This window comes from Ambystoma mexicanum, chromosome 7q (assembly GCF_040938575.1).
Source record: "Ambystoma mexicanum isolate Mex_15411 chromosome 7q, UKY_AmexF1_1, whole genome shotgun sequence".
NCBI lineage: Eukaryota > Metazoa > Chordata > Amphibia > Caudata > Ambystomatidae > Ambystoma > Ambystoma mexicanum.
Window position 1 is genome coordinate 918,265,341 of NC_090941.1, and position 26,068 is coordinate 918,291,408.

The 26,068-nt window shown below is 43.2% G+C and overlaps 1 long non-coding RNA gene across 1 annotated transcript; it reads right to left on the reverse strand.

Moving 5' to 3' along the window:
- Nucleotides 1-271: 271 nt before the first annotated feature.
- LOC138528350 (uncharacterized) lies at nucleotides 272-25,720 on the reverse strand. Its single transcript, XR_011284124.1, has 2 exons — nucleotides 25,434-25,720; nucleotides 272-1,827 (listed from the first exon to the last, which is right to left on the reverse strand). It is a non-coding gene; the product is annotated as an uncharacterized lncRNA (long non-coding RNA).
- Nucleotides 25,721-26,068: the final 348 nt, after the last annotated feature.

Here is a 26,068-nt window from a genome sequence, read left to right on the forward strand (position 1 = left end):
TTTATACAGATGGCACAAACAACTGTCACTGACATCGTTGATATCTCTGCAGTGACAGCTCATGTTAACCAGCACGACATCACAACTCATGGCGTCACCCGCAGAGTATGGACATCTTGGCTTTGTCATCAGCGTGGTCATTTTTTGATAATGATATGATATGGCATTTATACTCTACCTGTTTTTCTAGGTGCCACAAGACAAGGGAGGGAAAACATAGGGAGGACAAGACAAACAATCCTACTAGTACACAAAAATGAATGCCCCAGTCTGTAATTTACAGAATTTCTTTTTTTTAGGAAACAGGGTGGACGCAGGCGGAAGACCATTTCAAAAAGCAATTTGATGTACCGTATTTATACATTTTTTAGAAAAACACAAATTGCAGATATCAGAGAAAACCATCACAAAACATTGTTACATGGCAGAGGTGATCGCAGTGCTTCATGTTGCCATCTGTACCAGAAGAAAAACGACAAAGAACTAAAACTAAATATTTTCTCCCACACAAAAAGGACCTTACATAGAAACCAATCTAAGAGAAAAAGGACCACACCACGCAACTTAACACATGTTTAACAATCACATCACATTCACTCCAAACGTAACCAACAAACTAAAGAAGAACTAGAAAATGAAGAAACGGACAACAGCAATGACATATATCCCATGAAAACAGTTCTAACCCAATGTGGGTAAGCCAATAAAAAGATAATGCACTTCTGATCCTACTAGGTCTTGTGTCATTCAGATCATGCAAGTGCCACAATGGAAGTGCAAAGGGAAGGAAAGGGGGAAGTGCAAGGGAGAAGGAAGACAGGAATTGTGACCAGGGCAGCATGGCTCTGAGTAAATGCATACAGGGCAGTGTGGCTCTAGGATCAGTGCAAGCGGCACAGGGGCTCTAGGGGTTACAATTACAGCTCTTAAATATGTGGTAGGCCAGGGGGCAGTGCAAGGAAGACTGGTCGTAGAGGAGCCTGGTACCCAGTGAGACTCTGAGGGAATCAAGCAACCAGTCAGCACAGCAGACAGGTAAGTTAGCAAGGGAGCGAGAGAGAAGACAGATGAGAAAAGGAGGGTCTTGAGCTGCTTCCTTAACTTCAGGGCTCTGCATCCCCTCCTTCCAATCATGTGTTAAAAGCATTGGTGCCTGGATGCATTTGAGGGGGATATTGTGCGGTATACCATATGAAACACACAGACCAGTTACTTGTAGCACTATTAAAGGCACACACAGATTGACCTCCAGCAGGCACTGTACAACCGTATAAGTAGGTAACACCTGTATACCATTTGTATGTGTGCATAGCAGGTTGTGCAAATATGTAATATTGGAATCTGAAACAAACACTTATATGGGTTACCCAGAATGTTGCACATGGATATGAATTCCACAGACCCACAGCTATGAGCACACCCACTGGACCACACAGTAACACTGCGTGCAGCTATACAAGCAATGTCCACCAGGCACAGAACAGCTTGCATGGAAAAAGAAGACGGCAGTCTTGTTTTCGGGTAGCATCGAGCTTACGTGGGTAGCTGTGGAGCATCTCGGTGCCCTGTAACTCGAGCTGTGTCTATTTTTATTCTTGTGTTTCTCGTTCTTGCTGAGGATAGCCCAGTACCCCGAGACAGCCATGTCTAGGTTGGCAAAACTGTCCTCGGTAAACCTGTTTCTGTGATCTGATCAGGCATGATGTTAAGAGCTGGCATGAGGAAACTGGCTTCTGTAACAGAACGGGCATCCGTAGAAGTCTGGGACCAGCTGAATTTATTTACATTTTCCATTTTGTTCAAAATGTTGCTCCTGATTGCCACCATCTAAAACATAAATACATTAAAAATGTATTTGCAAACATTTTGCAGCCTGTATCAGCAGCATATGTATTTACCAATTCATGTATGTCAAATTCGCACAATACCGTCAAGGACATCTGCACAGTAACATTTAAAATAACTACGGTCGAACTCATTTTACAGATATGTGCCCCCACTGACTGCCCCTCTCCTTGAGCAACCATAATTTACCAATGGGCACCGCCTTTAAATCCTATCTCCTAAAAGTAGCGAAGACACTCCCTAACACATGCTCTCTATGGCACTGCCCAAGCCAACAGTTTGGGCTTTTGTGAAGGCGTGTGCAAGGCACTTTGCTTATACAAGTTTGATGTTACAGGCTGAAAAAGCGATCTTAAATATTTTTTGTAGGCAATCAGATGTATAGGGGCTCATTAATTAATCTATTTTACACTACACTAGTCCTATCCAATTCATATCAAATATTTACAAAATTAATATAAAATGTATATTAAACATTTTGGGGTTCAATTACATTTATAAGGGCTCAATATATTATCTATATATAGCCCCTATTGAGGCTCTTATAAAATTGATATAAAAAATGTTGTGGTTCAATAAATGTACATGAAAAATATTGGGGGTCAATCAAATGTATAGGGATTCAGGGGGCATGGAAAAGGGGCGGGCCACCTGTCACTTTTAACGTTGACATAAAGCTATCCCACCCCGCTACTCATAGCTAATAACTGTTTGCAGATGCTGACCTTTGAGGTCTTAAACAGTGCATTCATAGTGTGTGTGATACTGGTGGTTTGCTTAACACATAAAGGGAGATGCATACACTACTGATGAAATCGAAGCATAGAAAAGAAGTCTGTGCAATGAATCATGCTTTAAAAGTCTTCCTGCCTGCTGCTTTCAATAGAACGGATGTGTTCATATTCTAAACCAACACTATACAATTGACTAACAGTACGTTGGGAAGGCTAATGCTACATGGGTCTCTGCATCCCCTGCCAATCTTCCCTGATGTCTTCATCCAAATTCTTGCCAAAAGGCAGATCAGGCTAGAATAGAAGCGGTACACAGCTCTCTGACACCAGAGTATGCACTCCCCTCTGGCTGCTGGTGCCCTGCTTCCATGCATCACCTGCTGCCCGTGCTCTACCCATGCTTATTGCTCAACTGGGCACATGGACTTCATGCACAGTGCAGTCACTCAATAACTTGACAGTCACGTTTGTGGATCAACGCAGCAGCCCCGGAAACCGAGAAGAGGTACAGGCAATTTGATTGACTGTTTTGTAAATTCAAGTGAAATTGGATTAAACACATTTCAAAATAAAAGTGAACACAATTTGAATAAAAACACCCCCTTGATTGTAATCTGCTGCCCTAGGTCAGGTCCTACATTGCCTAATTCAAAATACCCCACTATATACACATATAAGCAATATAAACATTCTTAGCATTTATTAGATCCATCTATAAACTGATGGCTGAACCAGAACTTAATTATTTTGTATTTAATAAAATGTCGATACAGTGTCCATTTAAAAGTATCTTTCTGAAGTCAGAATTCTGGGCCTTAAAACAGTAGGTTTTTCCCAAGAAGCAAAAAAACGAAAGTTTAAAAGCATTCCATGCTGTTGGGAAAATGCTGGGAAGGGGGGAAGCTATCGCTGATGATAAGACATCGCCCAGACTACATTTGAAACATGCTCATTAACATAGCTATGTTCATCATGCATGTCAAAACGATCTTTCTTTAAAACGTATAATGCTGTTAATTTGAAAGGGAGGAGTTATTACACATGTAATTTAATAAAACTAATTCTCAGAGACAGGTGAAGTACAATATCCTGCACTCAAAAAAGTATATAAGTGTAGATAGATGACCTAACCAGAATCTCAGTTTTGTATTTGAAAATACAAAATATGCCATTATGTTTGAGTATCGGGGTCTCTTATGAAATAATTGTGAATTGAATCATGTAGTCTCTTGGCACAGTGGAATGTAGGTTTAGATAAAGAACAATCTATTGTCATTTTATGTCAATGACACATTAAACATAATATTCATCATTCTTTAAATATATTTCTATGTCTCAGGAACTTTGCTCAATGGTGCTCTTGGTGGTGTCATTTTGAGCAGAGGAGGGACAGCATGTAACATGCAATCTCTTCTTCACTAAAGGGGAGAAAGCAGTGAGAACAAACCTTCCTATCCAAACATGTTCTCAGGCTATTATCCAGTCAGGTGTAGTGGTGTAATTAGTTGAACTGTCATACAATCCGAGCTTCCAATTAAGATAGAGAACACGTAGAAGATAAATAAAATACAAATAACTCATAAGGGGAGTGGTAACGCCCTTGGTAAGGCACAACTAGGGAGACGTGAGAAACACCAAGAGCAGACAGACAGTGGTTCCAGGAAGAATACAAGCAATCCTATAGGGAGACACACTGGTTTTAACAGAAGACAAGGTGTAAGATGCAATTGGATGTATATTGTTAGAAGAGCCCTGAGGAAGAGCGTTGCTCGAAACACGTGTAGTCTAATTTGGATTAAATGGAACTGCACTCACTAATCCACAGCAAAATAAATCATACTGTTTAAAAACTCAAGGCGTATTTGGCCTGAATTGATCAGCAATCATTAATTCCTCGAAGAATAGATGTCGATGTAAAAAAGTTGAGAACACAATATAGAGAGTACATCATACAATCATAGGGAAGGCACTTTTACAAACTAAGAAAACATTTTATGTTTACCTTGAAAGGAAGCCCATCCCATTTAACCTAATCCGAGTTGAGGTATCTTTGTGGAGGAGCATGAATAGATTTAACAAACCTTCAGGAAGTTTCTTTTTGGCCAGTTTCCTCCATAAGTGATTACTATTGATCATATCAAATGCAGGAATGCCGCATAAAGTAGTTCACTCTTCCTCCTGGACTCTTGAATCAGACAATTGGAGACTTGCCCACATACGTGTGTTCCCAACCCTTTACAAAATCCCATTTGTTTGAAGTCTAGAATCTGATTCTGAGTAGACCAAGCATCCAGAGCCATGAGCAGATAAGAGGAACATTTTTGTCCTGTACTATCTAATAAGGAGATGGATGATAGTTCATAGGATCAGTCTGTGACCCACTTTTAAAAATGGGTATAGTTAGGCTCTTGGTCTAAGATGATGAGGTTCTGGAAAATTGTATATAAATAGCTCTGATAAAATACAGGACCATACCATCAGGGCCGGTGGCCCTTGATGTCTTTAAATTGTATATAATGTATAACGTATCCTCGTTGCACACCAGTGTTTTCAGAGAGGATGAGGTCTTAATGTCCAAGTCCACTTCCACATAGTCACAGTCGCCCTGAGAATTAGACAACTCACATTTCCCTCCTTTTGAAATTGCAAAGTGGCATTTTATAAAAAAAAATGCCAATTTGTGTATGCTTATTTAAATAATTTTATTCTTGGCCAACCTTTGTTTGCCAGATAATGCCATTGGATCCTTTTCTATATTTCTTATTTCTCTTCGCAACATTGCTTTTTTCTTATTACTGGATCATATTTGTTTGATACCTTTTTCTCAATTTCGCTCTACAAATTTTATTACTGGGTTGCATTTCGGAAAAACGACTTTACATCATATAAGTATGGTATAACAGGTTTGTCAGATCAGACCAACTCTCATTATTCATATTGCTTAATTTCGCATTAATTAACCCATTAAATTTACTCAAAATAACATCCAGGGTCGGGAGGTGCAGCCCATCACGTTCCGCAGATTGCGGGCTGAAAACTCTGATCTAAGCATGCGTTCCACGGAACTCACTGGCTGCCTCCCCCACCCTGCAGTGCCGTGTTGCTCCCACCCTCATGTTTCTTTTTTTAACCATTTGCCAACCCACCTCTCCTGCCCCACTTACCTGATTGTTGCCTGCCATCACTGCTTCACCGCCTTTAACTTTTCCAGGCTGCCATGGTAAAGGAAGAGGGGCTCCGTATGGAGCCCTGCCTCCATTACCATGGCAGTCATCTTAGCAAAGGATTTTCATTCATTGAAGGGGACGCACGTGACGTCCTGTTCGATGAATGAAAATCCTTTTTTTAACACCATGGGTTACCGCTTTGGTGAGAGAACAAGGGCGGAGTGGCATTTTTGAAAGGTGCAAGGTGTTGGTTTTCAAATGGATCTTAGGGTACGATAGACACCCCTGATGGCGTTAGAAAAAGGCACAAAAAAAAGGGCAACAGCCTGATGGGGATTTCCTTGTGCCACGGGGTGCAACAAGTATGAAAACAATCACGGCACACTCCTCCAAGGCTTCCTCAACATCCCAGCCCAGGAGACCCTCATGTTAGTGCTGGGCCACATTGATAAAACAGTTTCTAGACTCGAAGGCAAATTTGACCGCCTGAATGAGAAGCTGGCGCAGTTGGAAACCAGCACATCAACCCTTGAGCAGAAGACCTCTGAAATGTATAAGCAATGTGCGCAGTTGGTCCCAGCAGTGAAGCAACACAGCAACGAAATGGAGGCCCTGCGACATTGTACCCTGGTGCTGGACCGGAGGGTAAAATATCTAGAAAATACGATCCGGGCAAAGCAACTTAGACTGCTGGGCCTCCCGATCGGCAGTAAAGGTGAAGACCCATTTGTGTTTGTGGCTACCTGGCTCCCGGAGGTTCTGGTTAGCTCGGAAGGAAAAAGTCCAGAGGAATTTTAATTTATAAACAAAGTATCAAAAAGGATTTTATTGAGCCTGATACATCATTTAGACAAACAAATTAATCATGACTTAATCAGCACTTAACACATTATTTACATTGCAGGAGAATTAAACATTAAGAACATGGTAATTCATACAATTCGTACAATTGACAACAAATCATTCCCTCATTCGTCCACAAACAGCCACCATACATACAACATTCATTAAAATGTCTACCCAACAACAATACATATACATGACCTACTAAAACTCATAGCTAACAAATCTATTTTTTTGTAAAGTGCATTCAATGTACAAGACCACTCAAATTTATAACAAAAAGTGGTCAACTCCTGGGGTGGATCAAATAGATGTACACTATGATAACATCCCCAATAACATCTTCAATTTCACGTTTCGACGTATGAAAATCACTTAGCAACGTCTTCATCAGGAAAACACAATTACACTATAAGAAAAAGGGAAACATATACAATTTGTAAAACCCTCTCTCTAAGGTAACACAATAAACACTGAAAGGGACCATGCATGATATAAATGCTCCCACATTCCAAATGTATTTAACCGCTATTAAAAAGCATAAGGAGGATCTGGGCCTTGCCACAGATGACACAGATGAGGATTCCATATCCATTGAGAAGTGCTACAGAATTAAGCAATATGAACATAACAAATCGAGGAGTTCCAGGATCGGTCTGACACTTATTATTCAACTTTCTGACGCAAAAGATATTGAGAAAATCCTGACAGCAGCCAGGGAAAAAAAAGAAACTCGAATAACCGCAAAAATGGATTCTGATCTTCCCAGACCTTGTGCCGGAGACGGAAAAGAGAAGGAAAGTGCTGAACAACTTAAAGCAGACTTTTCTAACCAGAAAGGTCAAAGCAGGTATTTTGGGCCCAGCCAAACTCAGGGTGACTTGGAAAGAAAAAGAGTATATATTTTGGGACACTGAGAAAGCAGAATAGCTCCTCAAAACAATTCCTGCACACCACAAGCAGATAAGGGTTGAACTGGACGATGGTTCTACCTTAAATGTCCTCTGTTCTAGAAATACTGGAATTCCTGCTGTGGCTCTTACATTCTGGCAATCTTTTACTGGATCACTAGGGTGGGGGTCCATAGGCTGGGTGGCACTGGTTTGTGGGGTCGCAGGCGGTCCTGGAGGGGGACAGCCTGTACGGGGACAGGGTAGACGAGAGTGGGGCACTATGCTTTCTCTTGTCTTGCTGAATCTTTTTGGATATAAGTTTGTGGTGAACTTCTGGGCTGTTTTATCTATCTGTAATGCAAAAATGTGGTTTTCCCCCTAGTTTATAGAGTGGACATTTGGAAGGACTTCAAGTGTTATACAAACGATTCATTTAATATGGGAACATTGATATATATATATTTTGAGGGGGTCCTTCACGTTCTGGGCTACCAATGCATGTAACAACACTGGAGACCTTTCATAAAATAAAAATACAGCAAAAAAAGACTCCAGTTATGAGTACATCAGAAAAGTGACCGCTTTTTATATAACATGAACAATCACTGAATCAGTGCATTTGTCGTCATCAAATTCCACCCAATCCAAATCTAGGGATTCTAATACCCAAAACCTCAGCACTTCCTTGAAAAGAGACATCAGCATAGAGTGGTTCAGTATAATATGATTTTTGTCATTAACCAATTCAAACCTAAGACTTACATCTTCAAAGTTGATGCTCACAGGTAGATTAAGTTTGTCTACTGTGATTCTTGGTGACAGTTGGCATTTCTCTCTCATTAATCAGGTTTCCTGTCATCAACGATAAACTTGAATCACTCTCAATCTATTGACATATTGGTAAATCTGCCACTATTGAAGCCTGCTCTCCAAATGGGAGCGTGTTAATACCCTTTTGGAAATATACTTTTTGGTTGACTTTTTATATTCCTTGTTAATACTAATACCTGGAAGATTCATATTCAACGCCACTGCTGAATTTTCCGGGGCTTCTGTTTTTTCTGGTAAAAGTGATGGAATATTAGCTTCTTCAATTCCTGGGAATGTAAGTCTTTTTTCCTTTTTCCCAAACGTCAGTTTTTGGCCTCTTTTGAGATGTTAAATGACGAGAATATAGCAATCTTCATTTACCTCGTTTTAGTAAGCATACCCTCATAAATTCACGACCTCTCTTATGGTGGCTGATCGAGGGGTATATTCTGTTTCAATTAAGCTTTGAATCTCATTATCCTCTTGCAAATTAACAATAGAAGAGTAATTCTCCAGCATCACTTTAGTTTCATGCCGCTAACAAACTGCACAAATACTTTCCAGTGCTTCAGAGTGAATTTCTAAATCTCCCTTTGCATTCTCATGTAATGCCACCAAAGACTGCAAAACCATATGAACAGCACCTAGGGTGGGGGGAGCCAGATTATTAAGAGCTCTTAAAAAAGAAGCGGAGCGTTCCATTTTGGGCAGATACTGCACGATTGAGGTATGATTAATATTTTGAGATAAACCAGAGCTTTGTTGAACCAAACCACCCAAAGGAGTCAGATAAGATTTTTGCTTATCACTTTCAATATCAGGATCTAAATTAGAATGCAGCAAAAAGATGCCTGATTCTTCTTGGTGGGACATGACTTCAGACAGCGATAAGATCGTATCACCAGGATGTTTCGGCATATGTGTAACAAGCGCTTGTGCAAGGTTCTTCTTAGATGCATAGCCAGTACCATTCTGGTGCCCTCCAACGGATCACACTTAGAGTTATTGGTTATGGCATTACAGACCTCAATGAGGGTCTCATCTGACGGTTTTTCTGTCGAAATTAACTTTCTGTTAATCAAGTGATACGAACCATCCATTACCTTTAGGCTCAATTAGCTCTTACTGTGTCAAGAGCCTCTGCCCTCGCTGCCGGTCTGCCAGACTGCACTTAGCCACCCTTTGCTGCTGACTGGCGTTTATGAAGGTGGTCCTGAACATGTGATTGCAAGCTGCACAAACTCCTGTACAAAGCCCAGGTCCCACTCATCCAGGTACAGCCAAGTTCACACTCCTGCATAAAGATTTAAAAGTGGATCGCCAGTTCAGAGCAATACACCACAAGCACATGTTTAGTGCCAGACTGCAGTTAGCTGCACTTGGAAGGCAAAGAGTCCGTTTTTAATGCAAGAAATGCTATTTAATATGGACTTGGGACAATAGCCATTGTTCTGCAGCATGTACAGCATAATTTGGCAACACATAATTGCTTGTAACTCCAGAACTGATACACTAGTAGCGAAATCGAACTGGAGATAAAGACTGCGAGGAATCATCATTATTCACATTGCTCCTGCTGATCAGGTAAGTTGATATGAGACAACAATATGGAGACAGCACCCATAAGCAGAACTCCTTTGGTCTGTGTCAAACCCCGGAATCAATTTGAGGTGGTTATAACCCTTCTAATGCAAGGCCAAAGGCAATAGAGAGGGTACAACAACCCCCTTTCTGACGCATGCCGGTTTTCTGCACTGGTAAGTGTGGCTTAGGGCAAAGCCTCTGGCAAGTGGGGGTTTGGGAGTGGGCAGTGAGGCACCAGTAGGAACAAGGTATGGGTGCAGGCCCCCCATTTAAAGTTATGCGGCTTGGGAGGAAAAGGGGTAGTAGCTGCAGGCCCACATTAAAAGCAGCAGTAGGGGCTAAGACTTGTGGCAAGTAAGCGTGCAGCAACTCATCACAGATCCAAGGGGTCACCTCTATATTGCATACAATATGTTAAAAGCATGTTTGCATAATCTTAACACATATATAAAGGGGGCATTGTGATTTTGGCGTGGCTCTAGGATATGTATTAAAATAACTTTGAATTGTATGATTTTTATATAAGGTTTTGCTGCATGATGGTACTGCCAGGTTTCTCCTAGGGCTATGCTTGGACTGTGCCCAAGGAACATTCTGTGTGTGGCAAAGAAAACAACACCAGCAGCTGGTAGACAGAGACGGTTGCAGGTACAGTTACTTTCTTACAGATGTGGGATGTATTGACCCACTCCGCTATGCTATGCAGCATCACTTCGCCAGTTGTGGTGAAAGAAACGGCAACAATGCTGGCAAAACCTTTGTGCGTGCCAAAAACCTACCAAAACCTACAGAAACCTACAAAAACCTACAAAAGCTGTGTGCTTCAGCACACAAAAAGAGGGATGCACAACCTGCCACCCATGGTGCATGTGTAGGGGAATAGAGCACACCCTGCAGAAATGTGCCAGTGGGCTCCATGACCAGCAAACAGAGTACAGAGAGAGAAGTAACATTTTGCAGGCAAAACCCAAAAATGTGCCTACAATGACATTTGCTTTTTGCCAAAAACTCCTAAATGCCTATAACACAACACTGTTCAACATTCACAATCTTGCCTGGTGTTAAACATTCATGTATCAAAGGAATCATTGTGAAACATACAAAGTCTGAAATCTGACAGCCTCCATGCCAAAATCTGGGTGCAGTACCCTGGGCCACCTGAACGACAGCTGTCAGAGGAGTTACTGATGCAACTTTAAAAGTGAGCTGAAACTCAAAAGTCTGCTGAATTAGCAAACATAAACAGGATTGTTGCCAAGGAATACAGATTTTAGTTGTGTTTGATCCCACAGATTTCAAGGCCAAGAAAGAAATGTATTTATATGTGATGCAACACATGTGTTTTTTTGCTGAGTTTAAAAGTTAATTAGCTTGGCTGAAGTTGCAAGGACTGCAAAAGCAGGTTTTTCTCCCAGAAGGAGGGCCTTCCTCTCAGCAGAAACTCACTGGTAGGTGTTAATTACAGGTTAGAGCACAATCTTGTCTACAGAAAGCGAAGGAACAATGACAAAGCTGCAGCTCAGGAAGCGGAGGTGTGAAGGTGATCGTAAATTGCTCTTGGCAGGAACATTCCCCAAGGAGGGGTGTTCCTGGACTCCAGGGAGAGACCAAGAGGCGGAGCCAAGCGACCATCTGCTGCTAAACATGAACAAAGAACACATTTTAAAAGACTCATAACTTGTTAGTCAAAATGGTGAAAAATATACCAAAGACATATTTGTGAATCTAAATTTTGGCTGCACGTTTTAAGGGGCGGAAACACCATGTGACATGTTCTGGAAAGAAATGGCAAGATATGTGGTTTTATGCAAAATGTATTACTGTTAGAATTGTGAAAATCTACACCATATCCCTCTGTTAAACACGCTCATTTGTGGAAAGTTGCATAAAATTTGGAAATTGCGGTCATAGCGAAAATGGCAAAAATTATGTAGAAAGGGGAGACAAGATCCCACCGGTGCAGGGTTTTGAGGAATAGCTGCCACATAAAATATGTCACCTTTATGTGTAATTTGTATAAAGGTGACCAATGTAGAAATGTACATTTAATATCAAATCCAATTTTGAGACCCGTGGCTAAAGGGAGGTCTCTGAGGACTGTAAAGCAAATCATAAAACGTGACATCATCCAGCCTTAACCCAATCACTCAAATTGAAAGGCAGAGATGAAATGTGGGCCTATCCCAGCTCAAAGGGGCAAACTCAGTTAAGCTGGCCCCTACACCCCCTTTGTGACGTAATTTTTAAGCATAAATAGAGACAGCTGACAACACATAGGGACTCACAGATCCAGCCACTTTCCTGATTCCGGCAAAGCACTCTGACCAGCTTCCTACATCCAGCTTTAAATATTCTTCCTGATCCAGATGCCAAATCTCTTGCCAGCAATAGAGACTATTGATTTCCAGCAAGGCCCCAAATCTTCAAATGTATTCTCTCCACCCAGTAAAGCGCTGTGTGGTGTGAGAAGTCCTTTTGAACCAGTATCCAGAAATTCTCTGGCTTGCCACAACTAGGCTTGCCTGAGGAACTCGCCATCCAGATGATCCAAATACCCACAGACTAGGAGAGCAGATCCTGTGCCAATCCGGCAACTGGCCTAGATGATCCACTACCGTGCCTGATGTGCTGTCTTTCCTAGACCAGACCCAATCCCCTGACCAGAACTGACCGTCCCATTCAAAAACTTATCCTGTAAGTATAAATAGGAAGAACTGTGTCCCTTAGTATAATTGCATTGTCTTGTCCCTATCTTAGACCCATCTTATCTTGCATTCAGAACCTGTATTGATAGGAGTATCTTTGCATTGTCGGAACCCTCTCTCCAACCCATTCTATCTTTCCTTCAGAACCAGTATTGTTAGAACTATCTTTGCACTGACTCTTCTCTCATATGTGTTCCGAAACCCTAACTTCCTATTGATTGATTAAGAAAGTAATTCCCAAACCAAACAAAAAGTATAGTATCACACCTGAACTGTTATGAGCAGCCGTGAATGACCTTCCTGTGTGGCATTCTACTTTTTGGTAGTCTTTAATATAGCATAAGAAAACCTATCTGTCAATTCAAAGTGCATTTCTCTTTTCCATTCTCGTGCCTATTTTACAAAAACGACCTTTACTAAAACCTCTATATCTCCCTCAATTGTTGTGATAGAAACACAATTTCAACTCCTACTTGTAGCCAACATTCATAGCTATCCATAGAATGTGAAAGTGGGACTGATATTCTCTTCTCCTATCTCTTTACATTGCCTATTGGGGGTGTTGAGGGGTGTTGCAGGGGGAATCTATACCTACAGTGCTATCTGATCTGAACCAACACAAAAGTATTATTTTCTGTGCTGAAATTGTTCTGCTTCTTATTTATTCCTAGTGTATTAAATATATTCTTCTGTGCCCTGTCACCCCATTGGTGATTGTTGTTATCTATTAAAACATATTGTGATAACATTTTCAATACATAAATAAATATTCACCTTTGCAAACCAGCCTGATTCCTGGTTCAGTGTGACTGGGGGGGGTTCCAGGAGAAGGGTGTGATATGTGTTGTATATCGTTCAGAATATTGAACTTTTAGACAAAAATGAATAAGGGTTTCAGTTGTGCACTACATGCTGGGCTTTGACTTGGGTGTGTGCCGGATTGAGATCGCTTACACAGACACCTGGTTATCAGATAAAGCCATCATGAATGAAGCGATACCGACAATTATAAATTAATACACGCCAACAGAGAAAACCGAAGCTGAGGCGGTAACGCAATCATACACAAAGAAAACATTGGAGCCTTTCAACTCAGCACAACCAACGCAGAAGACTATGAATCCCTCCTCATCAAGATAGAACTCAACAACCAAACCAACATAGTATTCCTCCTAATCTACAAACCACCTTCTTACAACCCCAATTTAGCAACAAAACTAGCGGATGCGGACACCATTTTATCAACCCAACATGACAACCTAGTCATACTGGGAGACTTCGACCTCTGGTTTGAAAATGAAAACAAGTTCACAGCAAACTCACTCTGTGCACTCCTGGAAACTTAGAATTTCAAGCAAATAATACATTGATCCACCCAAGATTCTAGACACACCCTGGATGCAATTTTATGCATGGAAGGACTATGCACATCTGTGCCATCTACACCAATGGTATGGAGCAACCACTACCTAATACCATCCTACATCACATCCCAAACCCGCCTACCGGCCGGAAAGGGCATGCTCTGTACCAGCAAGCCTTCTAGCCTCCCAAGGAAACAGAACCCACAGAAACAACCATAGACACAGTAGAAGACACACTCAACAATTGGATCACCAATGCCCTTGACCAACTGGCACCAGCTAAAGCATTAAAAGCAACACCCAAAAAAACTGGCAGCAAAATTATTCACAGAAGAACTGAAAGAACTAAAAAACAACTGCAAAATGGAAAGGTAATGGAGAGAACAATACACCAGACGAGACAAAATAAAATACCAAAGATAAATCAAACTATACAAATGAACAGTCCTTAAAGCAAAAAAGGTCTACTATGCCGCAAGAATAGAATCGGCAAACAATCCACAGAAAGAACTCTTCAAATATCATCAAAGAGATACAAAAAAAATTATTTATGCAAGAATTCCATCATCCCGGTACAAGCACGTTGTGACAACATCACCAACCACCTGAGATCAAAAATAGACACAATCCAGGAGACCATCAACATAGTCCGGGCAAATACAACCACGAGTGCCGCACCACAGAAACCCAGTGAAACACAGAATACAGCAAAATGCATCTGCCTAGAACCAATCGCAGAAGAAACATTTGCCACACTGATCAAGGACACAAAACTTGCAGGATCCCCAAGGGACCACTGCCCCCCTGACATCTTCAAAGGAATCCTCAACCACAGAACCCTGGTGACACACTTCCGAAACCTAATTAATCTATCACTCAAAAGAGGAATAATATTGTCCTCCTTCCAATCAGCATACATCAAACCACTGATGAAAAAGCAATTAGAAGACCTGAGAAACTAGAGACCGTTATCCAACCTGCCATTCCCCGAAAAGATCCTGGAGAACCACATGCACAAAATCCTTTTTAAATACGTCAAAACAAATGGAATACTGGACCGGTCACAAGTTGGATTCAGACCAATGAGAGGAAGAAAATCAACACTCCTATTGATATGAGACGACCTGTAAATAAATGCAGATGACGATACCCAATCGGCCCTCATATTATTGGACATATCAGCGGCATTCAACACAATCAGCCATGCAACACAAATAAAAAAGATTGATGGAATGTGGCAAACAGGAATTGGCAAACACCAACAATATATCCAGCAGACTCCCACAGGGATCCAGCCTCTCTCCTCTGCTTTTCAACATCTACATATGCCCACTGATGAAAATCATTCAAACCCACAGACTTACTGCCTACAACTATGCAGAAGACACTGTGAAAACAAACAGAACCCAGGAGCAAAATAGCAGCCTCAACAACTGCTTCACAGACATCTACAATTGGATGACAACGAACAACCTTAACCTGAACCCATCAAAAATGGAAATAATGCTCTCACACGCAGGATTTGACGGAAGGAACCCACAACTGGACTGACTGATTGGCAGGGGAACGCAACCAGAGACTACCATCGTAGTAATTAACCTAGGAATACTCATGGACAACGGTCTATCCCTGGAACTGCAAGTCAACGCAATTGCCAAAAAATGCTTCATCCTCCTATGTCTGCTCAGAGGATTACTCCCGCACGTCTCCTTCCCCACAGAACCCTCACAATCATATCCCTAATACTCACAAGAATTGACTTCGAAAACAGCCTCTACATAGGAATGCCAGAAAGACTCAACAAGAAACTCCAAAGGGTGCAAAATACAGCAGCCCAGATCCTTTTAAGACTAAACAGAAGAGACTGCATCACTCAAGTACTGAAAAGCCTACACTGGTTACCAGTAAAAAAGCACATCAAATTCAAAGTACTCTGCATCACCCACAAACCGTTGTACAGACAAGGAGCTGAATTCTTCCAAGGAATTGCGCAGGAAGGGAACTAAGATCCAGCAACGACCTACAAATAGAGGCGAAACACTACGAAAAAAGTAAATTCGGAGCAATAGAACACCATGCCAAAGAAATTAGAACCACAGAAGACCAGATCACCTTCAGGAAACTGCTCAAAAGCTGGCTATTCTGCAGACAATGACAACCTTGAATGGCCACTGGCAACAACACCACAGACAAACAACTAGAGAGGAAAAGAGATGGGCCAAAGAACCACAAACAAGAAACTGCTAGGTACCATCAAGCGGCAACCAAAGAGAACTGACTGACTTACTAACCCATCTTCCCCTTTCTGCTCCTCCAACGCAACTGACGCCACTTCACCGGACCTTTGACTAGACACACTACACATAAACAAACCAAGAATCAATACTATGTTCACAACCAGCATCTCGAGATGCTGAAGCGCACCTAGAATGAACCACTGCATAGTCCATAAACCATGAACAACACAATTACACACCACGATACCGGATTATCTTACAGCTACTGCCACCCGTGACTCTGGATCCCTCATGTACACTATCTAACCAGTGCGCACTACCAAACCCACCACAACCAAACACAAAACACTACCACACACCCGAGGCACTAACTCTTACCCATACGGTTACAATGCACGAGACCTCTCGCACAAACTCTCACATGCAATACGACACTCACAGATGCCAGTTCCTCCTGGTTCTGAACTTATCCTCTCACCCTAGCCCCACTAACCTACCCATCCCCCTCTCTTCCAGAGCCACACAAGCACCTGGAGACTGCCCCTGGGTGGCAGCGGTGCTCCGTATAAATCAACATAACATAACAGTTGAGCTTCCTGAGTGAAAGACTATGCTGGTCTTGATCTGCAAGGCATATTCCCCGTGGCATCATCCAGCTCTGTACATATATATTAGTACATATATTAGGAAATGTAGCTGGATTCTCCTGCCAGCATTGCAGTGCAGCTGGCTCTGCTGAATTACGCAGAGCCCCCCCCACAGGACCTGACCTCCTACCTTGGGGGATGCTCTGCTGTTCTGACATCTGGGCTCTTTAGAACTTCTGTACACCACCGCCACCATGCTCTGAGCATTTCCCTTTGATTGCGGCCTGCTACATGAATTGAATGCCACTACCATTATCGCTAAAGGTGCCCAGGCACAGAGGTAAAGCATTCCTGCTGTGGGCGCCGCTATCCCAGTGATGCTGACGGGCCCAGTTCTCTTTCCCCAACTGGTGCGTGGCCTCTCTTCTGCCACTTAACTCCACTGACTTCGAGATTTGGATTCAAGGAAAGCTCTTGCAACTCCTAAACCATTGCATGGTGTTTGCTGCACACCTGGTTTTTTCCCTTCATTTACACCAGAACGCACTGTTTTCACAGCCTCTACCAGTAACGTACTCTAGGCAGTCCAGAACACACTGCTATCAACATGTAAGTTGGCCTTATTTTATTTCATTTAATTTTTTTAAGGTAAGCACTTCAGGTTTTTAGCTATGTTTGCTGCAGCAGCCTTCAGGTTTTTGCTGTACGCATAGTATATGAATTTTGTATCTGCACTTCAACCACCACTTTGTAAATAGAGTCCTTTGGTGCATTCTGGGGATTGCAGTCCTTTATTTGGCATGATCTAGCTTTTGTCTTTCTGTCAAGGTCCAAGTGTAATATCGCCACATGAATCTCTGGTGTTTCAATAACAAGGCCCAGCCTAGCAACACCCTTGTTGAAGGCCAGGTACGATAAATATGACTAAAATAAGCACAAAAGATTTAATTTGAGTAGTGTGATTATTACCTACTGTTATTTTTTAATGCCTATTTACCGCACTGCTTAAAGTTTGATGTTCATGGCTTAGGGGATAATTAATTTGTGCCACCGTTATTACCATACTTCATGGCCCTAGTTCTGGACTCAGGGCAGATCTGGAACCGGGTGAAATAGGTCATATTCTGAAGGGAGCCCATGATTACTGGAAGGTCAACTCACTTAGGTGTGCCATTGCTTCAAGTTAAGTCACTTGATACACATTTTGGATGAGCTTCTGAGGTAGCCCAGTGGGTTGCCTGCCTGGTTATGAACACTAATTGGTCAAGGTGAATACGGGAAGAAAGATGTGGAAGGAGCCGGCCTGCCAAGAATTTGGAAGACATCTTAGTATCCAGATTTAATAGTGAGATTGGCCTATACGAAGCACATTCCAACGGGTCCTTCCCTGGTTTTGAAAAGCAACAAAATTATTGCTTCACGCATCGTGGCAGGTAAATTACCTCCCTGCAACGTCTCCTGCCATACGCCCAATAAAAAAGTAGTGCCATTAGGCCCAAAATCTTTTTAAAAACTCAGCAGTGATCCCATCGGAACCCAGGGCTTTGTAGGATGGCAGCGACTTGATGGCAGCTAGTAAATCAGCAGTCGAAATTGGGGCACCAAGAAGCTCAGGTGCCATCCGGTCCATTTTAGGCAAGGGGGTATCCCCCACATATGCAAGCAACACACAAGGGTCAAGTGATTCTCTAGATGCATAAAGGTTCCCATAACATTCCTGAAAAGTCTCCAAAATCAAATCTGGTCCAACACTGCATTTCCCTGACTGTCCCTAACTACCGCAACATCAGCGGCCCGTTCTCATTTCTCAATAAGGCTGCTAAATAACGACCAGGTCCTCCCTCCTTGCAATATTTACAGGCAAGTCTGGGAGCCGCTACGAACTTCACCTCCCTATCCGCATTCACACTCTAAATCGATGCAATGAGGATTTAGTAGCCTCATTTGCTGACGGCCCTAATCATTGCTCCAAACGCCCCAACTCCTTCTCAAGAACATCTAACTGTCGTCTAATGTTTTAGAGAACCCCATTTTCTAAAGCTATGCAGCAACCACGTAGATACACTTTGAAGGTTTCCCAAACTGTCGCAGTCGAGGGTGCCGACCCAATGTTAAACTAAAAAAAAGAAGTGACTATTCTCAAAACCTCCCCTCGAAACAACACATCCAGCAGTGCCTTAGGCTTAAAATGCCAGAAAGGCCTCACAATGGAAATGGTGCCCAACCCAATAGTCCACAATATCAGGGAGTGATCGGAGAGCGTTCTAGGAAGAAGAGTACACTCTCTAGTCATGCACAACATACTGGGCCCCGGAAAGCTGTAATCAATTTGTGACCTCATATCATGGGATAACCGTTGCTCTCACATATTACATGACATGCGTAGATGATACTGCATCCTCTGCTTGCCTACAATTCCAGCGGTCAGCATATGACCACTCGAGCGGCCACTGTTATCAAAGCTCTATTCCTATTAAAACAACGTCGCAGTCCGACGACATCACCAGGCACGCGGCTGCTGGTCCAACAACCGAACTACATTTGCAGTATTTTGCAAGCATTTGTACCCACATGAATAATGAATTGCTGCACTCGGAAATGTTTCAGTGCCTTCATTAACCTCCATTGATTGCTGCTCTAACAGTTGTCCCCTAGAGTATTATTACCAGTACTTTGTGTTCCGAAATAGCATACTTGTACATGCTATCCGCCACAGAACTGCCTAATCTACAACTGTACATGTGTCGATACGACTATTCAAAGTACCTATACTGATCTGACTGTGTACTGTATTGCACTTAGCTAGCTAGCCTGTGCAGCATGCTTTGTGTTGTGCTTATGCTGCTTCGCACCCCATTATGCTAATTTGCCCATACGCCGTGTTGTGCTTAGATAGCCTGTGCATCTTAGTATCTTCAGCTCATTTGGTGCACCTGATACACGTACCTTGCCCTTGCTCTGCACCAGTCTCCATTGTCAACGCATCTAGACTTGCTGCTCTCACTCTAGCTCAATAGGTCGTGCCTGTGCAGGTTGATATCAGAGTGCTAGCTACTCCAGCCTTCTCCTGCACCTACTCCAATTCGCTACATTCGGAACGAGCGCGCGCTGCTCGCTGACATATATCCATTATTGCTTGTTGTCAAATATCCAGTATTGCGGACATCCTGCCATGTTTATCTATCTGCTGCCAATTATATATTAGCCTGTTTGCTGGTAAATTATCAATTGATATGCTTATTTGGCCTTACTTGCCTATTTACTGCTGATTATATATTAGGGCATCCACACGCCTTGCCCAATACCACATAGAATGTTCCTCACACAATGCTGCATGACTTAAACACCTAACTGGAGCACCTCACAGTTAGGGAGTCAACTCATCACCGCATTATAGGGCCTTGCATGGCCCCCACCCTCACTACACTGTATTCTTTCATTACCGCCGCACACTCTGTCGAATGTACCAGTCCATCCCAGAGCCACCACCATTGCAGTTAGTTTGCCGCACACTTACTGCATCTAATATCCCGCGCCCTCTTTCTGATTGCTATTGCGCCCGATAGAGACCTCACCACTGCCTACACTCCATCACCTCTACAGCCACAACCCTGCACCATAAGCAAGCCCTACACAATAATGACTCCTAATGCCCGCTGGCATTTCATATTTATTCTCAACATTTCACTCCTCCACACATATCACTACAGTATCCATAACATGACTCCCACCTTAAACCACCTCAGCTCAAGGCAACGCACCACCACAAACACCTTAATGCCTAACACTATATGCCCTGACAATATAGCCCCAACCTGGTTCCTACCTACACATACCCATATAAATATAGGTCACCCTGCCATCACAAGCACCACAATGCCGAATCCCACACTCTCGGATAACATAGCCCCAACCTGGTTCATACCACCGTGCCTTCCTGACCACTGCAGCTTGATTAGCAAGCACCCATCCCAACACCTACACACAACACCTGATCCACAAGCACCACCCAAGCTACACACACTCAGACCATTCACTTCCATACCCTGCACAACCATGAATAGAAACCTCAGAATAGTTTCTAGGTCACACCAATCTCACACTCCCACCAAAGCCCAACGGAAACCCAATTCTGCCACTCCGCCCACACACAACATGACACCACCAGACAACTCGCACACCCCCTCCCTAACGACTGCACCCCACTTCCACTCAACAGTAAGTCACAGCCCAACTATCAAAGGTGCACTCATTAACGCAAGATTGCTAGCCGCACATGCTCTCGACGTAGCTAACATCATCACCTCCAACGACCTTGACTTCATAGCTATCACAGAGACCTGGCTCCACGTTACATCAGGACCTACCCTCGCACTAGCCATCCGTAATGGCTATTCCATATTCCGCCTGGACAGACAAACAGCTACAGGTGGAGGTGTCGCCTTCATAGCAAAGATATCCCTCAATATCAGACACATAGTTAACCAAACACTCCCATCTGCAGAACTGCTCACCATTAAACTATCCACAACCAACACAAATACTATCACCATCCATCTCATATATAGACCACCTGGCCCCATCACCTTCTTCAATGATGACATCGCTATCCTGCTCTCGAACAACACGAAACCCAATTCACAGACACTTATCCTAGGCGACTTCAACCTTGGGTATAACGACACCAAAGATGACAAAGCAAACATGGTCGCCAACACCATCACTGAGGTAGGATTCACCCATCACATCTCTCAACCCACTCACAACAAAGGCAGAACCCTTGACTGGCTAGCGGACCTTAACTGCTACACAAACATTCTAACACACCCTGTGCCTGGACCGACCGCCATTTTACCACTTTCACCATCAACAAAGACAATTAAGCCTCACCACCACCGTCTAATGCTCCACCTGCTTTCACAAGAAACAACAAAAACATCAAAGTCGAGAAACTAATCCCTCTACTCCAACCCATCATCAACTTTACACCTATCATTGCTAACCCCACAGATCTAGTAGACTTCTACAACACAACTATCTTCAAAGCCATCAATATTGTCGTGCTGATTAAACTACGCAAAGCCAAAGCACGCTCGCACCTCAACTCTTGGTTCACCCCTGAACTAAAAACCCTTCGTAAAAACAAGAGACGCGCAGAAGCAGTATGGAAACACTCCCTCACTATCATCAACAAGATGTCATATACCTCAGCCTCCAACAACTATAAGTTAGCTATCATTCAAACAAAAAATAACATGTATAACAAGAGAATTAGTAAGACCAAATCCAACACAAAAGAGCTATTTAATATTCTGAGAGAGCTCGAATCCCCATCAACCATACCTGACACATGCACCAAAGATACCTCCTTGTGTACGAATATCCAAGAAGCCCTCCTCGGCAAAATTGCCATACCTCAAGCCAAAATCGAGTCCAAGAAAGCAAGCCTTACCGCTGCTAACAGCCTAACATCACCACCTCCTACCAAACGAACAGACAACATCACCCTATTCGAAATTTCAACCATCACAACCAAAGAAGTCGAAGACATAATATCTGCCCTGAAACCCTCCAAATGCCAATGTGACATCTGCCCAGCCCCAGTAATCAAAGACGCGGCCAAACATCTAGCTCCTTTCATTACTTCACTCGTAAACTCATCATTCACATCTAGCATAGTACCCGACAACCTTAAGGACTCATGAGTTTTACCCCTGCTCAAGAAACCCACACTAGACCCCAACATCCCTACCAATTACAGACCCATCACAACAGTACCTTTCCTCCTAGAAATTCTGGATAGAGCAGCCTACCTGCAGATCCAAAACCACCTAGAGAAAAACAACCTACTTGGACTAAGACAATCTGGCTTCCACCCCAAACATGGCACTGAGACCGCCCTGATCGACCTTAAGACACAAATGGATAACCTAAAAGACAATGGCAAACTGGCACCTCTACTCCTCCTCGACCTCTCTGTCGCCTTCGATCTGGTAAATCACGAAATTCTATGCAAACACCTAGCATCCGCAGCCAACTTCTCTGACAAAGACAACATTTGGATTCAGTCCTTCTTGAACAATAGATCCATGAGGGTCTTTGCATCCTCCGCCTCAGCCGAACCAGCCCCCGTTACCTGCGGCGTACCACAATGATCCTGTGTCTCGCCCACATTATACAATGTGTTTACCAAACCTCTATTCGACATTCTGGACCACTTGGGCATCATCTACACGAATTACGGTTGATGACACACACATACTCATCCCACTAACAGGTGACTACTCCACTGACAACAAAGTCCTTGATGACATTTACTCTATCATTCAAGAATGGATGGCCAAGCATGGACTTTGCCTTAACGATGACAAGACAGAGCTCCTTCTACTAGGTTCTCAATCCAGACTTAACAACCTTGACAAACTTTACCAAACATTCACCATTGACGGCAATATCTCTGTATCCAACCACGTCAAAACCCTAGGGATGTACCTGGACTCCTCCCTCACCCTGACTAGACAAATCAATGCCATCTCATCCTCGACCGCTTACACATGCAAGCTTATCAACACCTGCAGACCTTACCTATCACCCTCCAGCTGCACAACCTTAGCCAGAGCACTAGTACTTTCAAAAATCGATTATTGTAATGCACTCTATTTGGGCACTAGCCAAAAGAACATAAACAAGCTACAAGTAGTTCAGAATAATGCTTTTAGGGCAGCCCTGAATATACCCAAATCTGAACATATCTCAGATCTGAGACGCTCCACCAAATGGTTATCTCAAAGAATTGAGTACAAAACGCTCTCCCTCACCCACAAGTGCTTGTCCAACCAAGCCCCTAGAGACCTTGCTGACAACTTCACACACAACACCCTATCTCGGCCAACCAGGTCAGCTCAAACCCACTGTTTAAATGTCCCCAGACAAAAGCTGCAAATAGCAGGTGGCCCAAGCTTCCCTGTGCTTGCCACTAAACTATGGAACTCTTTACCACTAGCTATCAGAACCAAACCATCCTTCCACCGATTCAGACAAAACGTCAAAACTTGGCTACTCACCAAAGAAGTCTAAGCCCACAACTACTACTCACTCGTGACATTTTGTACATATATTTATAGATTCACAGATATACATATCCACTATAAATTGTAAAAACCCACTACTCTATTATTCTCTGTATATATCCTACATTCCTCCCACTATTCCTCGGTCCTCAACTAATTGTACTTACCTTGCATGTCATGCTCTACAATACAAAAATTATGTATATGTCTACATCATCCTGCAATGTACTAACCTTGCTTATGCATATTTTATCTGTAACCATGCAACTATGTTCAAACTGTACTGCAATAACCTTGTTTATGTATGTATTATCTGTAACCATGTAACTATTTTCAAGCGCCCAGATGCCTAGGGTCAGGCCGCGCTATACAAAACAATAAACTAAAGTAAACTAAACTAAACTAATGTATACTCTATCCACTGGGTGCAATGTTCTTCATGCATTCAGGAGCCCCAGATCCTCCACCCCCCCAAATATTTCACGTGTAGCCAATGAAAGAGGTTTGGGACCCCGATTAGACCTATCCAGAGCAGTATTTAGAATCGTATTGAAATCGTCAGCCCAACAATAAAAGAGTTTGAATACAGGAGGCATTTATCAATGAAGTGTTTCTAGAATACAGAATCGTCAATATTCGGACCATAGATATTGACTAACATCAAATGCATATGGGCAAAGACACCTGAGACTATAACATACGGACCCTCAGGGTCCCGCTCATGTTCCAGCAACCGAAACCTAAGAGACCTATGAATAAGTGTGATAACACCCCAAGAAAATGAAAATGAGGAAAAACAGGTATAAAAGGTAGAGGCCCCCCAGAATTTAGCTAGATTCTCATTGGCGATCCCAGAAAAGTGCATCTCCTGTAGTAGGACAATCTTGGCCCCATGTCGCTCATAATAGGCCACAATTGTATGCATCTAAATGGGATTGCTTAAACCCCAGACATTCCAGCTGATAGGGATGCAAGGGGCCCATCAGGAAGGGGAAACACATCACAAATGTCTGTGTCCACAACCAGCATCAGTAAAATCTAAAGGCAATACAAAAACTCTCTCATGGTGCAAAACAATTTTTAGAAAGAACCCCAACCACCTGGAACCCACCCCACTCACCTCCACCCACACTGCCACGAGTGAAAACACCAACTCCCATGAAAGAAAAACCCAAATATGAACTATGGGTAACAACCCAGGGTTGTCAGAGGTGGCAACTAAGCCACGCCAGTAAGCGGGAGAGAAAACGGACCCCCACATAACTTATAAAAACCAAGGATGCGCTACGGTATTACATTCTTGAACATAGAAAAGAATGTCCACAGAGGACGACATATTGCAAAATTGTAAGCATGAAATATACTCCTTAATAGCTCAGTCCACCATACGCTGATTGTGTCGCAGCTGCTAGCTTCACACAGTACCTGCAACCAGCAGCACCATTGCACTCCCTACTCAAGAGAAACAGTTCTGTGCAGCAGATAAAGGGACCATGCTGGTCCGGAAACCAGCATTCAAACGGGCCCATCAGCACAATCATTCGGCTGCAGCACTGCGGGTAAACGCTTCCCAGCTCACTGCAAGATCACTCACTCCTCTTGGTTGTACAGAACTCCCTCCGGCGGGTCCATGCTCGGCAGACACCCACCAGCACCGTGCACCTCCAGCTGCGCACCACTCCCCGCTTCGGGTGATCGTATGACCAAGTGAAGTTGGCGCAAAACCAGCCACCTTCCGGCTCCGGGCACCCCGATCTGAGTGCACCAGAGCTGCCGCAACAAACGGGTTAGACACAAGCCCAAGCAGGGCCGTACAAGAATGGTGCACCACTCCCCAAGCTAGCTCACTCGTGGGGAGCAGTGGGCGCAACAGGATCCTTCCACTGTGGAGCTAAATGAGCAGCAGTGCTTTAAGTGGGAGTGGAAATCGAGGGGGGCCTCTAGTTAGGGGGTGTGGCCTAAGGACACACCCCGTAACGAGAGCCCACATTCGATTACGGGCATTGGGTGGCTGGTAAAAGAGGTGGAGATAATCATGATAGGCAAGCTTCATGCTGGGTGATGACTAGTTACTCGGAAACAAAAGAAGAGCTTGGCCATACAGCCCTCCTCCTGTTTTGAGTACATAGACATCAGGCAGCCCACACTGCACAGTTACACCTGCTGCTTGCAGGTGTCGGTACTTCAGTTTAGAAAAAATAAAAGGCATGCCTTTTCTTTTTTCTAAAC